Source organism: Pseudophryne corroboree, chromosome 3 (assembly GCF_028390025.1).
Source record: "Pseudophryne corroboree isolate aPseCor3 chromosome 3, aPseCor3.hap2, whole genome shotgun sequence".
Taxonomy (NCBI): Eukaryota; Metazoa; Chordata; class Amphibia; order Anura; family Myobatrachidae; genus Pseudophryne; species Pseudophryne corroboree.
The window spans coordinates 515,635,239-515,657,573 of record NC_086446.1 but is presented as its reverse complement, the minus strand read 5'-3'; the positions used below and the strand labels follow the sequence as shown (position 1 = coordinate 515,657,573).

General features: G+C 45.6%; 1 non-coding gene and 2 pseudogenes across 1 annotated transcript; all 3 read left to right on the top strand.

The window, feature by feature from the left end:
* The first annotated feature begins 6,560 nt into the window (after positions 1–6,560).
* On the top strand, positions 6,561–6,751 carry LOC134899675 (U2 spliceosomal RNA). Its single transcript, XR_010173324.1, has one exon. It is a non-coding gene; the product is annotated as a U2 spliceosomal RNA (small nuclear RNA).
* Positions 6,752–13,364: 6,613 nt separating this feature from the next.
* Positions 13,365–13,576, top strand: LOC134899756 (U2 spliceosomal RNA; annotated as a pseudogene).
* Positions 13,577–20,186: 6,610 nt separating this feature from the next.
* Positions 20,187–20,398, top strand: LOC134899711 (U2 spliceosomal RNA; annotated as a pseudogene).
* The last annotated feature ends 1,937 nt before the right edge of the window (positions 20,399–22,335 follow it).

Below are 22,335 nucleotides of genomic sequence, written 5' to 3'. Positions count from 1 at the left end.
CTATTCTGTATTCCAAAAATAGACTAATGATGACTGCTTAGCTTTTCCCAAGGATTGTCAACGTTTTTGCCGCATTGATAAACTCCTTGATTTTGCAAGCAGGCTATTACACTGTATCAAAATTGGATTCAATCGTTGCTGTCTATTCCTTGCAAAATGTTACAATGGATGAATAAAATGAATAAAAGCAACCTGAGAACTACTGTGTGGAGTCTTATTTTGCCTCTACTTCTTGTCTCCATTGAATTCCCTCCTTCTACACAAGGCCAATTTAAACAGTTGATGAGCATTTGGATGTGAGGCCTACGTAGGCCTAATTCCTGAATGCTAACTAAGTACGAACGAAGACGCATTACCACTTAGAAATTCATTCCTAAATTCTTCACTTACTATTATGATCATCCTTTCGGCTTGTCTTTCCGACCTGGTCATATTTGGAAATAATTTTTATTTTTGTGGCGGTGGTGCCGACGCTGGCTGCAAGAGGTGTGGATAATTGCTGTAGAGACACTAAAGGCACAAGCTCTGCGGTATGTATATGCTGCATCGATCTCCTGGTGTGTGTCTCCCTCAAGTGGATGTCAGTATGCAAGTCAAGAAAATGCAGTTGTCCGTACAGCCAAGCACATTGTGACATCACGTGTGTCGCATAATGATGACATCACATGTGTCGCATCATGATGACATCATAGAGTGTGCATCATGATGACATCACAGAGCCCTCACACTGTAGTGGAAAATTTGAAATCTGCCAGAATGAACGGGTTGGTTGAAACAATCCAGATTTTAGAGACAGGTTCACGGCAGCCAGGGAACCTTGCATTGAAGAATGAATGTCCCACTGCTTAAGTGATGAAGTGCATAGCATTGTGTAAATGTGATAAGCACGGAGCCAGGCTCAGACGGGCGGCAGACGTCTGGTGGGTGTGGTCGTTGGAGGCGGACCAAATGCAAATGATTGTGCATCAGCCAGCCAGTCAGCAAGACATGAAGAGAGAAAACTCACAATGCAGGAGTGAGTGATGGAATGTGGGGTTGCGCGCGCCTGGGTGTCTGCCTGCCTGCTTGTCAATCCGGATTTCTCCTTCTTTTTTGCTGGGGTCGTCGCCGCCGCTAAAAGTCAAGTCAATCTGCAGATAGTATAGACTAGTATAGAGTAAGCGTGTGTTGGGGGAGGGTGATTCTCCATGATAGATTGTAGATCTTGTTTCGGCTGCGCAGCTCCCTCGGCCCACATTCGGGTTATCGCTTCTCGGCCTTTTGGCTCAGATCAGGGTTCATTGCCTTGGTCTGGGCCGGGGGGTGTGAGTTTGGGGTCTTTCCGTGAGACCCCCTGGAGGATTTTGGACGAGGAGGGATCGCCGCAGGGCTGTTGCCCTGTTTTTTCTCTGCATCATGGCAGGATTGAAGAACACCATCCGCTTTTTGTTGGAGCACAAGGGGAGAGACTCGAGAGGACTGCGCTTCATTGTAGAGAAGGTACTGATGGAACTGGCAGGGGTGGACTTAAAGCTGGACATTTTTTGCATTCAGGATTTTCCTTTGCAAGGTTCTTTTGATGTTACTTTCTTTAACATTAACGACTGTATGACGGCGTATGAAAAGCTGAAAAAGTGTTGTGACCCGAAAATGAGCAAATTTGTTATGGTGCCCTTGTTTTCCGAGCAAGAGGTACCTATGACTATTCACATGTTTAATCCTTACATGGAGCACGAGTTAAACCGGGCCTTTCTTTTTAGGTACTGCTCCCATGTAAGAGGAGGTATTCTGCTTAAAAATGAGTACAATATCTTTAACGGGAAAATGCGGGTGTGGGTGAGGCTTAGGGAGGATGCAAATGGTGTTGGGGGAGTGATGCACCCCCCGGCAAACTTCTCGATCGGTGGTAATAGGGGTTTCCTCTATTATCCGGGGCAGCCTGTTTTTTGTAGGAGGTGCCAGGAATACGGGCATACCAAAGACGATTGTGTGAAGGACTTTTTCTGTAGAAATTGTCATGGGGAAGGGCATCAGGCAAAAGAGTGTCCTCACCCCAGGAAATGTGACTTATGTGGTAGCCCAAATCACACTGCTAAAAGCTGTCCAGAGCTCCTCAAAAGGAGAGCAAGAGATGTGGCTGAGGTTTGCCAAAGCAAAAAGTATGAGGAGGGGTACGTTCAGCCCCCCCAGGGAAATGTGCCTGAGTCTGTGGACGCTTCCTCCTCAGTGGCACAACCTGGTGAGGAGTTGCGCCCTGTTCTGCGAGCTCCCGAGTCTCTGCAAGCTGAGTTGGGAGAAGGAGCTAGCAGTGAAGTCACTGAGGTGGTGGAGATTGCCGGGGAATCAAGCCAGGCAGCTGTGGCAGCTTTGAAGGAGGTGTGTGGGCACCTGCTGCTGGTGGGAAGTGAAGCCCAGATGGAGGTGTCTGTGAGCCCTGAGGAGAAGGTTGCCCCTTCTCAGGTGATTGAGGAATTTAGTACCTCTGAGGAGGAGGATAGAGGTATGGAGATGGACAATGCTGCATCATGTCCTAAGCTGAGAAAGCAGAGCACTGATCACTCTGCAAAGAAGAAAGCGCGTATTGAGGTCCCAGAGGAGAGCAACCATGAGGATACTATGGAGGCTCTGAATCAATTATTGGACATGAGTAGCAGCCCCGCAAGTTCTCTTGAGAATTACCCCCCTGCCAGAGAGACTCCTGCTATAGCTTACCTACCAGAGGAGGTAGTTGATAAGTTTGGAGAAACTTGTCAGATGACAGGTGTAGGATGAGATACCCTAATTACCTATTGTATGGTTGATTTTTGATGGTTTTTGTTTTTCTTTCCCCTGAGGAAAGGGGTTGTGTTTGGTTTTTTTGTTTGTGGGGTTTTCTCTGCTTTGATATTATTATTATTTTTTCTCTCTGCATATGGCAGTTCCAGTGGTTCTAAAACTGACATCAGTTAATGTCAGAACTATGAGCACTAGAAATAGGAGGATTGCGATATTAGATAACTTAAGATGCATGGGTGGTGATATAATTTGTGTGCAGGAAACCGGTATGGTGGGATATATAGGAAAGAAGGATTGGAAGTATGGTGATGTTTTTTGGTCCGGGACAGTATTAAATAAAAATGATGGGGTGGGTATATTAATTAATAATAGGAGGATCAAATTGGGGGAAAAAAACATTATTGAGGAGGGCAGGTGTATTATGGCAGAAGTGTTGTATGATGGTTGGAAAGTGCGCATTATGTGTATTTATGCTCATGCTAGCAAAAATGAGAGAAAAGAGCTTTTTGAAAAGATCAAACTGTTTATTGTTGGGGGGTGCCAATTATGTTGATTGGGGATTTTAATGTGTGTATAGATAGAGGTGATGGGATAGCAGATCAGGTGGATATCACGGGGAAAATACTTAAGCAAATGGTGTCTGATTTTTCATTAATAGATGCAGCTGTGGAGTGTATGGGTAAGCCACCACCACCTACTTATCACGCTGATAGGGGGGGGATAGTGTCTAGATTAGATTATGTGTTTTTGTCTAAGGGTATGGTATGTAGGAGTATGGATCAGGTGAATGTGTCATTTTCTGACCATGATTGTCTGATTTGTGAGGTGATTGGGAAGACTGATGAGATGTATGGTAAGGGTTTATGGAAGTTGAATGTTAGTTTGCTGGATGATGATCAAATTAAGGCTGAGTTTAAAAGGAAATATGTGAGGTGGGTGGAACGTAAGAATGATTTTTTGGATGTGTTAGAATGGTGGGATTGGGTGAAGGGGAGAATACGAATGTTTTTTAAGAGGTATGGTGTGAGAATGGCGAGAAAGAAAAGGTTTGAGTATGAAAGATTGGGTTTGAGATTGAAATATTTGTATATGTTGAGAGAATTAGGTTTTGAGGTCAGTATGGAGATTATGAGAGAAAGGGAGAAAGGTAATATGTATATGAATGGGAAAGGTAAAGAGATTGTGTATCGGGCGAAAGTGGAATGTATGGAGTTGAATGAGAAGTGTACAAGGTTTTTCTTTAAAAAAGTATGTCAGGGACAGAAGGATATGAATGTGTTATATAATAAGGAGAGGACGGAGGTACGTGGTGTGAAAATTATGGATGAGGTGGAAAAATTTTATGCGAGTCTGTATGAGAGAAAGCAAGGGGATGGAAGTATGGAGAGTGAGGTTTTGAATGTGTTGGAAAATAGAGTAAATGAAGATGAATTAGAGGGTTTGGAGAGTGGTTTTACGGATGAGGAGGTTAGGGTAGCGGTGATGAGTGCTAGTAAAAACAAAACCCCTGGTGAAGATGGTTTGCCTGTTGATTTGTATTGTGAGTTCTGGGATATAATTGGTAAGGATTTGATTGAAGTATGTAAGTATATGTGGAACCAAGGGAGAATAAGTGAGTCTATGAGGAGTGGTGTGGTTGTTATGATATATAAAAAAGGTGAGAGAATGGACCTGGGTAACTGGAGGCCAATAACTCTTTTAAATGCGGATTATAAGGTGTATGTGAAGATAGTGACAAATAGAATGAGATGTGTGATTGGGCAAGTTGTGGATGAGGACCAAGTATGTGCGATACCAGAGAGGCGAATGAGTGATAATTTAGTGTTGTTAAGGGATGTTGTGGAAGATTGTATGGGTAGGAAAAAGAGAGTGTATGTATTAGCTGTGGATTTTGAGAAAGTGTTCGACAGTGTCCCATGGTTTTATGTTGTGTGTTTTGGAGAGGATGGGTTTTCCTGAGAAAGTGTTAAGATGTGTGAGGAGTATGTATGATGGAGTGTATAGTAAGGTATTGGTGAATGGTAGGGTAAGTAAGGAAATCACGATTGAATCTGGGGTGAGACAAGGGTGTCCTATGTCCCCTATCCTGTTTGTGTGTACGATAGAGCCACTGTTACAGATGATTAGGGGTGATAAAGTGGTGAAGGGTGTTTTGATTCCAGGGAGCGGGGGGAGGAGCGTGAAAGTGATGGGTTATATGGACGATGTGATTGTGGTATGTGAGAACCAGGCGGCACTACGTAGGGCAAAATTACTAATTGGGTTGTTTTGTAGTGCTTCGGCCTTTAAAGTAAATTGGGAGAAATCTAAATTTAAGTGTTTTGGGGATAAAAATGAGAGAGTGGATGGGGTTGAGTGTGTAGGGGGAGGGATAAAGTTACTTGGAGTATATTTTGATGAAGATTTGAAAGGGAATGAAAGTTGGATGGAATGTGAGCGAAAGGTAGTAAGGAAGTTGGATTTCTGGAGCTTGAGAGAGTTGTCTATGTCAGGGAAAGTGTTGGTTGTGAAGAGTGTGATCTTGCCAATGTTATTGTTTATAGCATGTGTGTTTCCTCCAAAGTATGGATGTTTGAGGAAGATTATGAGATTATTGTTTCTTTTTCTGTGGGGTTGTAAGATGGAAAGAATGAAGAGGACGGATGTGATGAAAATGGTAAATAAAGGGGGTATTGGTTTTCCAAATGTTGAGTGGTTTGTGAATGTTAATTATATTTCTTTGATTGTAAGGTTGATTGGGAGTGATTGTAAGGCTGCATGTATGACTAAATATAAAGCTGGATGGATGTTGTGTGGTTTGGGATGGATGAAAAGAGATCTAAAGGTGCCAATGGCCTTCAGTTGCCCTGAATGGTATGGTATGATTGAGAAGTTTGTAAGGAGGCATGACTTGGCTGGTGTCAGTATGTCTGAGTTTGGGTCTGTAAGGAAAATCATAAAAATGTTAAATGAGAGGGAGAATATGTGTGAAATTGAGTGTTTGAAGTCTAGTGAAAGTGTGAATGTATGGAGGAAAATGGGAATGAATGTGGTGACGAATAGACAGAAGGATGTGGTATGGATGGCTATGCATGGGATTTTGCCTGTTCATGAAGTACAAAAAAGGAGGGACTTGGTAAGAACGGATACGTGTCCAAGGGATGGATGTGGAGCACTGGAGTCTATAAGGCATGTTTTGTGGGAATGTGGGTTTGCCAATGAGGTATGGATGAAGATGAAAGGGATATGTAAGGAATTAACAGGTGTGAGTGTGGTGACTTGGAGGGTGGCTTTGTATGCAATGGGGGCAAAAGGGGAAATGAATGTAAGATTGTTATGGGTGATGATGGTATGTATGATGGAGTCTTTGTGGGATGCGAGGAATATGTGTGTTTTTAAAAAGGATGAGTGGGATATTAATAAGTGTGTGAGAATGGTGTTGGCTAGATTATATTTGGCTTATATGTTTGATAAAAAGAATGGTGGTGGTGGCCTCGATGCGGAGGGAATATGGAAGGTGAAGAAATGGATGGATCTTGTGTGTTTGGATTGAGGGGGATGTGGGTGGTTTTGCTGGGTAATATATGGTATTAGGTTTGTAGGTTTTATTTTTTTCCTTTTGGTGAGGGGTGGTGTTGGGAAATGACTGCTTTCTTAGAATGTATAGTAATAGGAAAGTATAGATTAATATGTATGTGTTAATGCAATTGGTTTAAATTGAAATTATAAATTGGAGAGTTGGAAAAAATACAAAAATCAGCATGATGATTTAAAAATTTTGTTTGCTTGACAGTAGGAGTGATTGCTGTCCCTTGTGGACTTGCGACAAAATTTTTAAACCTGATGGTTTAAAAAAAAATAAAAATCTGTTCTTATCAGTTTAATATCTGATACGCCCCCTATCTGGGGGCCATATATTAAATGGATTTTTAGAACAGGGAGATGGAAGAAGAGCTTGCTCTGTCCACTCCACGCATTGACCCGGTATTGCAGTACCTCCGGGACCGGTGCACCTTTCCTATTCTGTATTCCAAAAATAGACTAATGATGACTGCTTAGCTTTTCCCCAGGATTGTCAACGTTTTTGCCGCATTGATAAACTCCTTGATTTTGGGGGATTTTGCAAGCAGGCTATTACACTGTATCAAAATTGGATTCAATCGTTGCTGTCTATTCCTTGCAAAATGTTACAATGGATGAATAAAATGAATAAAAGCAACCTGAGAACTACTGTGTGGAGTCTTGTTTTGCCTCTACTTCTTGTCTCCATTGAATTCCCTCCTTCTACACAAGGCCAATTTAAACAGTTGATGAGCATTTGGATGTGAGGCCTACGTAGGCCTAATTCCTGAATGCTAACTAAGTACGAACGAAGACGCATTACCACTTAGAAATTCATTCCTAAATTCTTCACTTACTATTATGATCATCCTTTCGGCTTGTCTTTCCGACCTGGTCATATTTGGAAATAATTTTTATTTTTGTGGCGGTGGTGCCGACGCTGACTGCAGGAGGTGTGGATAATTGCTGTAGAGGCACTAAAGGCACAAGCTCTGCGGTATGTATATGCTGCATCGATCTCCTGGTGTGTGTCTCCCTCAAGTGGATGTCAGTATGCAAGTCAAGAAAATGCAGTTGTCCGTACAGCCAAGCACATTGTGACATCACGTGTGTCGCATAATGATGACATCACATGTGTCGCATCATGATGACATCATAGAGTGTGCATCATGATGACATCACAGAGCCCTCACACTGTAGTGGAAAATTTGAAATCTGCCAGGATGAACGGGTTGGTTGAAACAATCCAGATTTTAGAGACAGGTTCACGGCAGCCAGGGAACCTTGCATTGAAGAATGAATGTCCCACTGCTTAAGTGATGAAGTGCATAGTATTGTGTAAATGTGATAAGCACGGAGCCAGGCTCAGACGGGCGGCAGACGTCTGGTGGGTGTGGTCGTTGGAGGCGGACCAAATGCAACTGATTGTGCATCAGCCAGCCAGTCAGCAAGACATGAAGAGAGAAAACTCACGATGCAGGAGTGAGTGATGGAATGTGGGGTTGCGCGCGCCTGGGTGTCTGCCTGCCTGCTTGTCAATCCGGATTTCTCCTTCTTCTTTGCTGGGGTCGTCGCCGCCGCCGCCAAAAGTCAATCTGCAGATAGTATAGACTAGTATAGAGTAAGCGTGTGTGGGGGAAGGGTGATTCTCCATGATAGATTGTAGATCTTGTTTCGGCTGCGCAGCTCCCTCGGCCCACATTCGGGTTATCGCTTCTTGGCCTTTTGGCTAAGATCAAGTGCACTCGTGTACTTGATCTGACCGTGAGAAGTGGATCGTTGTTGGCTGGGGTCCCAGGACTGCCAGAATGGCTGGTATAAAAAATACCTTCCGCTTTCAATTGGACAGAACGGTTGGAGGACAGCAGAGAACTCTGATGCACTTATGGCACAAAATTCTTGTACCGCTGACGCAGGTGACGAAGGAAGACGTGTACTGCATCCAGGAATTCCCCACGGCTGGAACTTTTGACGTCACGTTCCACTACCCAGAAGCCTGCCTGACTGTCTATGAGAGGGTAAGAGCCCATTTAGATGAGCCGCTTTTGCAGGGGATTACGCTGCTGCCCTTATTCATGGGGTCTGAACGCCCACTGACAGTGCACATGTACGACCCTTTTGTGGAGCCTGACCAAATTAAGGCGTTCCTAACCCGGTATTGTTCGTCGGTTCGTGGTGGGGTGCGCTTACAGAACTATGTGGGCATTTTCAACGGGAAGACGAAGTTTTGGGTACGGCTGCGCCTGGATCCTAAGGGGATTGGTGGGGTGATGCATCCGCCTGCCAATTTCTCAATAGGAGGAGCGAGGGGGTATCTGTTTTATCCCGAACAGCCCTATTATTGCCGGAACTGTTTCCAATTCGGGCACACTAAGGACACATGTATGCGGGGTAAATGTTGTAGGAATTGCGGCATGTCTGACCATGAGGCTGCTACATGTCCCCAGCGCAAGAAGTGTGATTTGTGTGGGAGTCAGGAGCACCTTATGCGGAATTGTACAAGCTTTATGGAGACCCCCCCTCTGCTGCTAGTGTGCTACAAAAGCTGTCTGCCCAGCCTGTGCCTGATGTAAATGTTGGTGCCACTGTAATACATACCGTACTGGCCAGCACTCCGGCTGGGGTGTCTGGCACAGCGACGGTTATAATGGCCGTCAAACCTGCTGTTTTGCCTGACACTGCCGTGGCGTTTTGCGCCATAACTGATTTAAACTCCGTGCCGGAGACCGCCCAGCCTATCACTGCGGAGGAGAAGGGAGGCGCGGCTCGCGCTGCAGAGCGCGCTGCTGCTGCCGCCGGGAGTGAGGAGGAGAGGTGCGGCTATTGCCGCTGACACCGCCGCTGACGCTGGGAGGAGGGGCAAAGAGGAGGAGAAAGCCGCTGCTGCTGCCGCCGGGGGGAGCGCTCTGGAGAGCGCTTCACCGCTAAGCCCCGCCCCCCGCGGCTCCGTAGTCATAGATGAATTCCCATCCCCGTTGCCTGTCAGCCCTGCTGTAGAAGCTAATGCAGGGTCCCGGCGATGTGACTGGACCGACTCATCGGACGCTGATTCGGAGGGCTCGGTGGAGTGGGATACAGTGTCTGGGGAGGGGGGCAGCCCAGTGTCCACCCGCTGTCAGTCTGCTGCAGAGTCGGAAGAATTCCAGCTGGTCCGTCCGAAAAGAAGAGTGCCTGCTGCTGTTTCTGCCAAGCGCCCTCGGCTGCAGGGTGCTGTGCCCACTGTCCCTACTAAAAACAGGTATGATGGCTTGCTGCTGGATGAGGGGGAGATGGAGGTCACTGGTACCCCTGAGTCTGTGTGTACTCCGGATGGACTGCAGGGAGCCAGTGTGTCATCACCTACACCTGTGACTGATGCTGGGGATCTGCAGGGGGGCTCTCCTGTGATCCCTTATCTGGAAGCTGAGGACGTCCAGTCCTTTATGGATACATGCTCTGGCACTTGATTCATTGATGTATATTCTGTGTATAAGCTGCTGATGTCTCTCCTATTCTTCTATTACTCTGCCTCAGTCTCTTGCTATAGTGTCCCTGAATGTTCGGGGACTTAAATCCAGGGCCAGGAGGATAGCAGTATATGATGATCTTTTATGTAATGGGGGGGACATTTTTTGCTTGCAGGAATGTGGGATTGTGGATGCTCCTGATGCTGCTGACTGGCCTCATGGGGTTACGCTGTGGTTGGGTTCAAGCAACAATAGGAATGATGGTGTGGGTGTGTTGGCTAGGGGGCGTGATATATCTTTCCAGTCTTCTACTGTTATAGAACCAGGCCGCTGTATTCTTGTAAATGTAGTTTATAAAGGTTACGCTTTTCGTTTGATAAACGTTTATGCGCCAGCTGATAAAGTGGAGCGCAAGGCTTTATTTGACACTTTACAGTATTTTTTACCGGGTAGAGTACCTGTGGTGATGGTTGGGGACTTTAATTGTATTATGAATGTGAAGGATAGGCAGAGTGCAAGTGAGAGTCGTGTGGATGTGACTGGGAATATGTTGAAACGTTTGATTGCGGACTTTAGTTTGGTGGATGTGGCGTGTGCGTGTAGTGCGAATGATCCAAAACCTACCTATAAGGCGGATAGGGGGATGATTGTGTCACGGTTGGATTATGTGTTTTTAAGTAAGAGTGTACGTTATGTGTCTTTTGATCAGCGGCGTGTGGTGTATTCTGATCATGAAGGTTTGGTGTGTAAGATTGACTGTGCGAGCGATGTGCGGTATGGCAGGGGTGTGTGGAAGCTGAATGTTCGATTGTTGGAGGATGAGTATGTACGTAAATGTTTTGGGGTGCGATACGGTCAGTGGCGAATGCGTAAGAATGAGTTTGCGAATGTTCTTGAGTGGTGGGTATGGGTGAAGCGTATGATTGGTGGGTTTTTTCGGAGAATGGGGCGTAATCTGGCGCGGAAGAAACGTATGCAGTATGATTGGGCATTGAAACGGTTGGATTTTTTGTATGCTATGAGAGATCTGGGGGAGGACGTGTCTGAGGATATTAGGAGTGTGAGGCGTGACGTGGATGACTGTTTGCATGAGAAAGGGCGTAGTTTGATATTTAGGGCAAAAGTGGAACATTTAGAGAAAGATGAGAGTTGCAGTAGATTCTTTTTTAAGAAAGTGTGTGGGACTGCTAGAGAAATGGATGTACTTTTGGATGACAGTGGTGTGGATGTTCGTGATGAGAATGGGATTATGTTTGAGGTTGAACGGTTTTATAAGAGGTTATATGAGTGGAAGAGTATGGATAAGGATATGGCTGCTGAGGTGTTGAGTGCAATTACTGAGACGGTGGATGAGGGTGAGTGTGATATGTTAATGGATGCAGTGACGGAATGTGAGGTTGAGTCTGTGTTAAAGAGTATGCGTAAGAATAAGTCGCCTGGATGTGATGGATTGCCGATTGAGTTCTATGTGAGTATGCGGGATGTGATAAAAGAGGATTTTGTGGAGGTTTTGAGTTTTATGTTTGATTCTGGTAATATGCTTGATGAGATGAAAGAGGGTGTGGTTGTGTTGATATATAAGAAAGGTGATAGGAAAGTGCTGGCAAATTGGAGGCCTATCACGTTGTTGAATGCGGATTACAAGATGTATGCAAAGTTGTTAGCATGGCGGATGAAAGGGGTGCTTGGGCAAGTGATTGGGGAGGAACAAGTGTGTGCGGTGCCTGGAAGACGAGGGACTGATAATTTGATGCTGTTTAGGGATTTGATTAGTGATAGTTTGGAGCGTAAGCAGGATATGTATGTTATGTCTTTAGATTTTGAAAAAGCGTATGATAGAGTGTGTCATGTTTTTATGTTTCAAGTGTTGAGGTGTATGGGTTTTCCGGATGGTTTTGTGCGAAAGGTGCAGGGCTTGTATGTTGATGCGTTTAGTCGGATTTTGGTGAATGGGAATCTGAGTGAACATGTGAGAGTGGATTCGGGTGTCAGGCAAGGGTGTCCGTTGTCACCGATTCTTTTTATTTGTGTGTTAGAACCGTTGTTGTGTATGTTGCGTGCTGATAAAGTGATGCGTGGACTTATGGTGCCTGGGAGTGGTGGAAAGTGTGTGAAAGTTTTAGCGTATATGGATGATGTTGTGGGTCAGTCTAAAGTGGCTTTGGATAGGGCGAAATTGCGTGTGTCTTTATTTTGTGGTGCGTCTGCTTTTAGAGTGAATTGGGATAAATCTAAGTTGAAAGTTTTTGGTGAGGCGTCTGTGCGTGATAATCAAATGGAATGTGTGAATGGTGGATTGAAAGTGTTGGGTGTGGTTTTTGATGAGAGTTTGAAGGGGAAGGACAGTTGGGATGTCGTTGGGCGAAAGGTGGCTCAGAAGTTAAACTTCTGGAGTCTGAGGAAATTGACGATTTTTGGTAAAGTCTTAATTATTAAAGCTGTGGTGTTGCCAATGCTGTTATATGTTGCTAATATTTTCCCTCCGGGGAGTGTTTGTGTTAAAAAGTTGAATCGGATGTTGTTTTTATTTTTTTGGGGTGGACGGATGGAGAGGCTAAAACGGGTGTATGTGTTGAAAGAGTGTACGAATGGAGGTGTTAATTTTCCAAACTTGGAAGTGTTTTTTGGAATAAATTATATTTGCCAGGTTTTGCGTATGTTGGATGGGAGTACGAAAGCGGCGTGCATGATGCGATATATGGCTGGTTGGATGTTGTGTGGTTTGCAGTGGCGGGTGAGAGATAATGCGGTTCCGATGGCATATCATGTGTGTGCGTGGTATTCTTTGGTAGAATCCTTTATTCGTAAGTCTGAGTTGTTAGATGTGAGTTTGGAAGAATGGAAGGACAAAAAGAAAGTGATAAAACGTTTGAAAGATAGGGAGGACCTTTGTGTGATAGAGGGTTTGTCGTCAAAAGAGAGTGTTATGGTATGGAAGTGTTTGAGTGTGAGTGGTCAGACGAATAGACAGCGGGAGATTGTATGGATGAAGCTGCATGGTGTATTGCCGGTGAGGGAATTTCAGAAGAAGAGGGACTTAGTACGGTCGGCTGAATGTCCTAGGGATGCTTGTAAGGGATGCGAAAGTGGTGTACATTTGTTTTGGAATTGTGGTTATGCTCAGAGTGTGTGGAAGGTTTTGGGTGGTTTATGTAAGGAGTTGACTGGTGTTAGGATGATGAGTTGGAAACTTGCTATGTATGGTTTAGGGGCGAGTGGTAAGGCGAATGAGCGATTCTTATGGTTATTTATGGTATGTGTGTCTGAAGTGTTATGGGACGTGCGGAATATTTTGGTGTTTAAGAAGGATGATATTGTCGTTAAGGAATGTGTGCGTATGGTGTTAGGGAAGCTTTATTTTTGTTTTCAGTGGGATAGGCATAGAGGAGGTAGTGAGGATGCGGAAGGTCTGTGGAAACATAGAAAGTGGAAGGCTCTGGTGGTGTGTTGAGGAGGGGTGGCATGGTTTTTTGCATTTTTGGCTCTGTTGATGATTTTATTGGGCTTATTTCCTGGATTTTCCTTTCGGTTATGTTATTGTCTATTTTTGAATTTACTCTAGTAATTACTGTAATAAGAACATGGTTTTCTTTTTCATAATAAAAAGCCATATGATGTCTGTTACGCGCTTCTCACCGTTGGGTTGGAGCAAGTACAAACTGAGGCAAAAAAAATAAATAAAATCTGTTCTTATCAGTTTAATATCGGATACGCCCCCTATCTGTGGGCCATATATTAAATGGATTTTTAGAACAGGGAGATGGAAGAAGAGCTTGCTCTGTCCACTCCACGCATTGACCCGGTATTGCAGTACCTCCGGGACCGGTGCACCTTTCCTATTCTGTATTCCAAAAATAGACTAATGATGACTGCTTAGCTTTTCCCCAGGATTGTCAACGTTTTTGCCGCATTGATAAACTCCTTGATTTTGGGGGATTTTGCAAGCAGGCTATTACACTGTATCAAAATTGGATTCAATCGTTGCTGTCTATTCCTTGCAAAATGTTACAATGGATGAATAAAATGAATAAAAGCAACCTGAGAACTACTGTGTGGAGTCTTGTTTTGCCTCTACTTCTTGTCTCTATTGAATTCCCTCCTTCTACACAAGGCCAATTTAAACAGTTGATGAGCATTTGGATGTGAGGCCTACGTTGGCCTAATTCCTGAATGCTAACTAAGTACGAACGAAGACGCATTACCACTTAGAAATTCATTCCTAAATTCTTCACTTACTATTATGATCATCCTTTCGGCTTGTCTTTCCGACCTGGTCATATTTGGAAATAATTTTTATTTTTGTGGCGGTGGTGCCGACGCTGGCTGCAGGAGGTGTGGATAATTGCTGTAGAGACACTAAAGGCACAAGCTCTGCGGTATGTATATGCTGCATCGATCTCCTGGTGTGTGTCTCCCTCAAGTGGATGTCAGTATGCAAGTCAAGAAAATGCAGTTGTCCGTACAGCCAAGCACATTGTGACATCACGTGTGTCGCATAATGATGACATCACATGTGTCGCATCATGATGACATCATAGAGTGTGCATCATGATGACATCACAGAGCCCTCACACTGTAGTGGAAAATGTGAAATCTGCCAGGATGAACGGGTTGGTTGAAACAATCCAGATTTTAGAGACAGGTTCACGGCAGCCAGGGAACCTTGCATTGAAGAATGAATGTCCCACTGCTTAAGTGATGAAGTGCATAGCATTGTGTAAATGTGATAAGCACGGAGCCAGGCTCAGACGGGCGGCAGATGTCTGGTGGGTGTGGTCGTTGGAGGCGGACCAAATGCAAATGATTGTGCATCAGCCAGCCAGTCAGCAAGACATGAAGAGAGAAAACTCACGATGCAGGAGTGAGTGATGGAATGTGGGGTTGCGCGCGCCTGGGTGTCTGCCTGCCTGCTTGTCAATCCGGATTTCTCCTTCTTCTTTGCTGGGGTCGTCGCCGCCGCCGCCAAAAGTCAAGTCAATCTGCAGATAGTATAGACTAGTATAGAGTAAGCGTGTGTGGGGGAAGGGTGATTCTCCATGATAGATTGTAGATCTTGTTTCGGCTGCGCAGCTCCCTTGGCCCACATTCGGGTTATCGCTTCTTGGCCTTTTGGCTAAGATCAAGTGCACTCGTGTACTTGATCTGACCGTGAGAAGTGGATCGTTGTTGGCTGGGGTCCCAGGACTGCCAGAATGGCTGGTATAAAAAATACCTTCCGCTTTCAATTGGACAGAACGGTTGGAGGACAGCAGAGAACTCTGATGCACTTATGGCACAAAATTCTTGTACCGCTGACGCAGGTGACGAAGGAAGACGTGTACTGCATCCAGGAATTCCCCACGGCTGGAACTTTTGACGTCACGTTCCACTACCCAGAAGCCTGCCTGACTGTCTATGAGAGGGTAAGAGCCCATTTAGATGAGCCGCTTTTGCAGGGGATTACGCTGCTGCCCTTATTCATGGGGTCTGAACGCCCACTGACAGTGCACATGTACGACCCTCTTGTGGAGCCTGACCAAATTAAGGCGTTCCTAACCCGGTATTGTTCGTCGGTTCGTGGTGGGGTGCGCTTACAGAACTATGTGGGCATTTTCAACGGGAAGACGAAGTTTTGGGTACGGCTGCGCCTGGATCCTAAGGGGATTGGTGGGGTGATGCATCCGCCTGCCAATTTCTCAATAGGAGGAGCGAGGGGGTATCTGTTTTATCCCGAACAGCCCTATTATTGCCGGAACTGTTTCCAATTCGGACACACTAAGGACACATGTATGCGGGGTAAATGTTGTAGGAATTGCGGCATGTCTGACCATGAGGCTGCTACATGTCCCCAGCGCAAGAAGTGTGATTTGTGTGGGAGTCAGGAGCACCTTATGCGGAATTGTACAAGCTTTATGGAGACCCCCCCCCTCTGCTGCTAGTGTGCTACAAAAGCTGTCTGCCCAGCCTGTGCCTGATGTAAATGTTGGTGCCACTGTAATACATACCGTACTGGCCAGCACTCCGGCTGGGGTGTCTGGCACAGCGACGGTTATAATGGCCGTCAAACCTGCTGTTTTGCCTGACACTGCCGTGGCGTTTTGCGCCATAACCGATTTAAACTCCGTGCCGGAGACCGCCCAGCCTATCACTGCGGAGGAGAAGGGAGGCGCGGCTCGCGCTGCAGAGCGCGCTGCTACTGCCGCCGGGAGTGAGGAGAAGTGCGGCTATTGCCGCTGACACCGCCGCTGACGCTGGGAGGAGGGGCGGAGAGGAGGAGAAAGCCGCTGCTGCTGCCGCCGGGGGGAGCGCTCTGGAGAGCGCTTCACCGCTAAGCCCCGCCCCCCGCGGCTCCGTAGTCATAGATGAATTCCCATCCCCGTTGCCTGTCAGCTCTGCTGTAGAAGCTAATGCAGGGTCCCGGCGATGTGACTGGACCGACTCATCGGACGCTGATTCGGAGGGCTCGGTGGAGTGGGATACAGTGTCTGGGGAGGGGGGCAGCCCAGTGTCCACCCGCTGTCAGTCTGCTGCAGAGTCGGAAGAATTCCAGCTGGTCCGTCCGAAAAGAAGAGTGCCTGCTGCTGTTTCTGCCAAGCGCCCTCGGCTGTAGGGTGCTGTGCCCACTGTCCCTACTAAAAACAGGTATGATGGCTTGCTGCTGGATGAGGGGGAGATGGAGGTCACTGGTACCCCTGAGTCTGTGTGTACTCCGGATGGACTGCAGGGAGCCAGTGTGTCATCACCTACACCTGTGACTGATGCTGGGGATCTGCAGGGGGGCTCTCCTGTGATCCCTTATCTGGAAGCTGAGGACGTCCAGTCCTTTATGGATACATGCTCTGGCACTTGATTCATTGATGTATATTCTGTGTATAAGCTGCTGATGTCTCTCCTATTCTTCTATTACTCTGCCTCAGTCTCTTGCTATAGTGTCCCTGAATGTTCGGGGACTTAAATCCAGGGCCAGGAGGATAGCAGTATATGATGATCTTTTATGTAATGGGGGGGACATTTTTTGCTTGCAGGTATGTGGGATTGTGGATGCTCCTGATGCTGCTGACTGGCCTCATGGGGTTACGCTGTGGTCGGGTTCAAGCAACAATAGGAATGATGGTGTGGGTGTGTTGGCTAGGGGGCGTGATATATCTTTCCAGTCTTCTACTGTTATAGAACCAGGTCGCTGTATACTTGTAAATGTCGTTTATAAAGGTTATGCTTTTCGTTTGATAAACGTTTATGCGCCAGCTGACAAAGTGGAACGCAAGGCTTTATTTGACACTTTACAGTATTTTCTACCGGGTAGAGTACCTGTGGTGATGGTTGGGGACTTTAATTGTATTATGAATGTGAAGGATAGGCAGAGTGCAAGTGAGAGTCGTGTGGATGTGACTGGGAATATGTTGAAACGTTTGATTGCGGACTTTAGTTTGGTGGATGTGGCGTGTGCGTGTAGTGCGAATGATCCAAAACCTACCTATAAGGCGGATAGGGGGATGATTGTGTCACGGTTGGATTATGTGTTTTTAAGTAAGAGTGTACGTTATGTGTCTTTTGATCAGCGGCGTGTGGTGTATTCTGATCATGAAGGTTTGGTGTGTAAGATTGACTGTGCGAGCGATGTGCGGTATGGCAGGGGTGTGTGGAAGCTGAATGTTCGAATGTTGGAGGATGAGTATGTACGTAAATGTTTTGGGGTGCGATACGGTCAGTGGCGAATGCGTAAGAATGAGTTTGCGAATGTTCTTGAGTGGTGGGTATGGGTGAAGCGTATGATCGGTGGGTTTTTTCGGAGAATGGGGCGTAATCTGGCGCGGAAGAAACGTATGCAGTATGATTGGGCATTGAAACGGTTGGATTTTTTGTATGCTATGAGAGATCTGGGGGAGGACGTGTCTGAGGATATTAGGAGTGTGAGGCGTGACGTGGATGACTGTTTGCATGAGAAAGGGCGTAGTTTGATATTTAGGGCAAAAGTGGAACATTTAGAGAAAGATGAGAGTTGCAGTAGATTCTTTTTTAAGAAAGTGTGTGGGACTGCTAGAGAAATGGATGTACTTTTGGATGACAGTGGTGTGGATGTTCGTGATGAGAATGGGATTATGTTTGAGGTTGAACGGTTTTATAAGAGGTTATATGAGTGGAAGAGTATGGATAAGGATATGGCTGCTGAGGTGTTGAGTGCAATTACTGAGACGGTGGATGAGGGTGAGTGTGATATGTTAATGGATGCAGTGACGGAATGTGAGGTTGAGTCTGTGTTAAAGAGTATGCGTAAGAATAAGTCGCCTGGATGTGATGGATTGCCGATTGAGTTCTATGTGAGTATGTGGGATGTGATAAAAGAGGATTTTGTGGAGGTTTTATGTTTGATTCTGGTAATATGCTTGATGAGATGAAAGAGGGTGTGGTTGTGTTGATATATAAGAAAGGTGATAGGAAAGTGCTGGCAAATTGGAGGCCTATCACGTTGTTGAATGCGGATTACAAGATGTATGCAAAGTTGTTAGCATGGCGGATGAAAGGGGTGCTTGGGCAAGTGATTGGGGAGGAACAAGTGTGTGCGGTGCCTGGAAGACGAGGGACTGATAATTTGATGCTGTTTAGGGATTTGATTAGTGATAGTTTGGAGCGTAAGCAGGATATGTATGTTATGTCTTTAGATTTTGAAAAAGCGTATGATAGAGTGTGTCATGTTTTTATGTTTCAAGTGTTGAGGTGTATGGGTTTTCCGGATGGTTTTGTGCGAAAGGTGCAGGGCTTGTATGTTGATGCGTTTAGTCGGATTTTGGTGAATGGGAACCTGAGTGAACATGTGAGAGTGGATTCGGGTGTCAGGCAAGGGTGTCCGTTGTCACTGATTCTTTTTATTTGTGTGTTAGAACCGTTGTTGTGTATGTTGCGTGCTGATAAAGTGATGCGTGGACTTATGGTGCCTGGGAGTGGTGGAAAGTGTGTGAAAGTTTTAGCGTATATGGATGATGTTGTGGGTCAGTCTAAAGTGGCTTTGGATAGGGCGAAATTGCGTGTGTCTTTATTTTGTGGTGCGTCTGCTTTTAGAGTGAATTGGGATAAATCTAAGTTGAAAGTTTTTGGTGAGGCGTCTGTGCGTGATAATCAAATGGAATGTGAGAATGGTGGATTGAAAGTGTTGGGTGTGGTTTTTGATAAGAGTTTGAAGGGGAAGGACAGTTGGGATGTCGTTGGGCGAAAGGTGGCTCAGAAGTTAAACTTCTGGAGTCTGAGGAAATTGACGATTTTTGGTAAAGTCTTAATTATTAAAGCTGTGGTGTTGCCAATGCTGTTATATGTTGCTAATATTTTCCCTCCGGGGAGTGTTTGTGTTAAAAAGTTGAATCGGATGTTGTTTTTATTTTTTTGGGGTGGACGGATGGAGAGGCTAAAACGGGTGTATGTGTTGAAAGAGTGTACGAATGGAGGTGTTAATTTTCCAAACTTGGAAGTGTTTTTTGGAATAAATTATATTTGCCAGGTTTTGCGTATGTTGGATGGGAGTACGAAAGCGGCGTGCATGATGCGATATATGGCTGGTTGGATGTTGTGTGGGTTGCAGTGGCGGGTGAGAGATAATGCGGTTCCGATGGCATATCATGTGTGTGCGTGGTATTCTTTGGTGGAATCCTTTATTCGTAAGTCTGAGTTGTTAGATGTGAGTTTGGAAGAATGGAAGGACAAAAAGAAAGTGATAAAACGTTTGAAAGATAGGGAGGACCTTTGTGTGATAGAGGGTTTGTCGTCAAAAGAGAGTGTTATGGTATGGAAGTGTTTGAGTGTGAGTGGTCAGACGAATAGACAGCGGGAGATTGTATGGATGAAGCTGCATGGTGTATTGCCGGTGAGGGAATTTCAGAAGAAGAGGGACTTAGTACGGTCGGCTGAATGTCCTAGGGATGCTTGTAAGGGATGCGAAAGTGGTGTGCATTTGTTTTGGAATTGTGGTTATGCTCAGAGTGTGTGGAAGGTTTTGGGTGGTTTATGTAAGGAGTTGACTGGTGTTAGGATGATGAGTTGGAAACTTGCTATGTATGGTTTAGGGGCGAGTGGTAAGGCGAATGAGCGATTGTTATGGTTATTTATGGTATGTGTGTCTGAAGTGTTATGGGACGTGCGGAATATTTTGGTGTTTAAGAAGGATGATATTGTCGTTAAGGAATGTGTGCGTATGGTGTTAGGGAAGCTTTATTTTTGTTTTCAGTGGGATAGGCATAGAGGAGGTAGTGAGGATGCGGAAGGTCTGTGGAAACATAGAAAGTGGAAGGCTCTGGTGGTGTGTTGAGGAGGGGTGGCATGGTTTTTTGCATTTTTGGCTCCGTTGATGATTTTATTGGGCTTATTTCCTGGATTTTCCTTTCGGTTATGTTATTGTCTATTTTTGAATTTACTCTAGTAATTACTGTAATAAGAACATGGTTTTCTTTTTCATAATAAAAAGCCATATGATGTCTGTTACGCGCTTCTCACCGTTGGGTTGGAGCAAGTACAAACTGAGGGAAAAAAATAAAATAAAATCTGTTCTTATCAGTTTAATATCTGATACGCCCCCTATCTGGGGGCCATATATTAAATGGATTTTTAGAACAGGGAGATGGAAGAAGAGCTTGCTCTGTCCACTCCACGCATTGACCCGGTATTGCAGTACCTCCGGGACCGGTGCACCTTTCCTATTCTGTATTCCAAAAATAGACTAATGATGACTGCTTAGCTTTTCCCCAGGATTGTCAACGTTTTTGCCGCATTGATAAACTCCTTGATTTTGGGGGATTTTGCAAACAGGCTATTACACTGTATCAAAATTGGATTCAATCGTTGCTGTCTATTCCTTGCAAAATGTTACAATGGATGAATAAAATGAATAAAAGCAACCTGAGAACTACTGTGTGGAGTCTTGTTTTGCCTCTACTTCTTGTCTCTATTGAATTCCCTCCTTCTACACAAGGCCAATTTAAACAGTTGATGAGCATTTGGATGTGAGGCCTACGTTGGCCTAATTCCTGAATGCTAACTAAGTACGAACGAAGACGCATTACCACTTAGAAATTCATTCCTAAATTCTTCACTTACTATTATGATCATCCTTTCGGCTTGTCTTTCCGACCTGGTCATATTTGGAAATAATTTTTATTTTTGTGGCGGTGGTGCCGACGCTGGCTGCAGGAGGTGTGGATAATTGCTGTAGAGACACTAAAGGCACAAGCTCTGCGGTATGTATATGCTGCATCGATCTCCTGGTGTGTGTCTCCCTCAAGTGGATGTCAGTATGCAAGTCAAGAAAATGCAGTTGTCCGTACAGCCAAGCACATTGTGACATCACGTGTGTCGCATAATGATGACATCACATGTGTCGCATCATGATGACATCATAGAGTGTGCATCATGATGACATCACAGAGCCCTCACACTGTAGTGGAAAATTTGAAATCTGCCAGGATGAACGGGTTGGTTGAAACAATCCAGATTTTAGAGACAGGTTCACGGCAGCCAGGGAACCTTGCATTGAAGAATGAATGTCCCACTGCTTAAGTGATGAAGTGCATAGCATTGTGTAAATGTGATAAGCACGGAGCCAGGCTCAGACGGGCGGCAGACGTCTGGTGGGTGTGGTCGTTGGAGGCGGACCAAATGCAAATGATTGTGCATCAGCCAGCCAGTCAGCAAGACATGAAGAGAGAAAACTCACGATGCAGGAGTGAGTGATGGAATGTGGGGTTGCGCGCGCCTGGGTGTCTGCCTGCCTGCTTGTCAATCCGGATTTCTCCTTCTTCTTTGCTGGGGTCGTCGCCGCCGCCAAAAGTCAAGTCAGTCTGCAGATAGTATAGACTAGTATAGAGTAAGCGTGTGTGGGGGAAGGGTGATTCTCCATGATAGATTGTAGATCTTGTTTCGGCTGCGCAGCTCCCTCGGCCCACATTCGGGTTATCGCTTCTTGGCCTTTTGGCTAAGATCAAGTGCACTCGTGTACTTGATCTGACCGTGAGAAGTGGATCGTTGTTGGCTGGGGTCCCAGGACTGCCAGAATGGCTGGTATAAAAAATACCTTCCGCTTTCAATTGGACAGAACGGTTGGAGGACAGCAGAGAACTCTGATGCACTTATGGCACAAAATTCTTGTACCGCTGACGCAGGTGACGAAGGAAGACGTGTACTGCATCCAGGAATTCCCCACGGCTGGAACTTTTGACGTCACGTTCCACTACCCAGAAGCCTGCCTGACTGTCTATGAGAGGGTAAGAGCCCATTTAGATGAGCCGCTTTTGCAGGGGATTACGCTGCTGCCCTTATTCATGGGGTCTGAACGCCCACTGACAGTGCACATGTACGACCCTTTTGAGGAGCCTGACCAAATTAAGGCGTTCCTAACCCGGTATTGTTCGTCGGTTCGTGGTGGGGTGCGCTTACAGAACTATGTGGGCATTTTCAACGGGAAGACGAAGTTTTGGGTACGGCTGCGCCTGGATCCTAAGGGGATTGGTGGGGTGATGCATCCGCCTGCCAATTTCTCAATAGGAGGAGCGAGGGGGTATCTGTTTTATCCCGAACAGCCCTATTATTGCCGGAACTGTTTCCAATTCGGGCACACTAAGGACACATGTATGCGGGG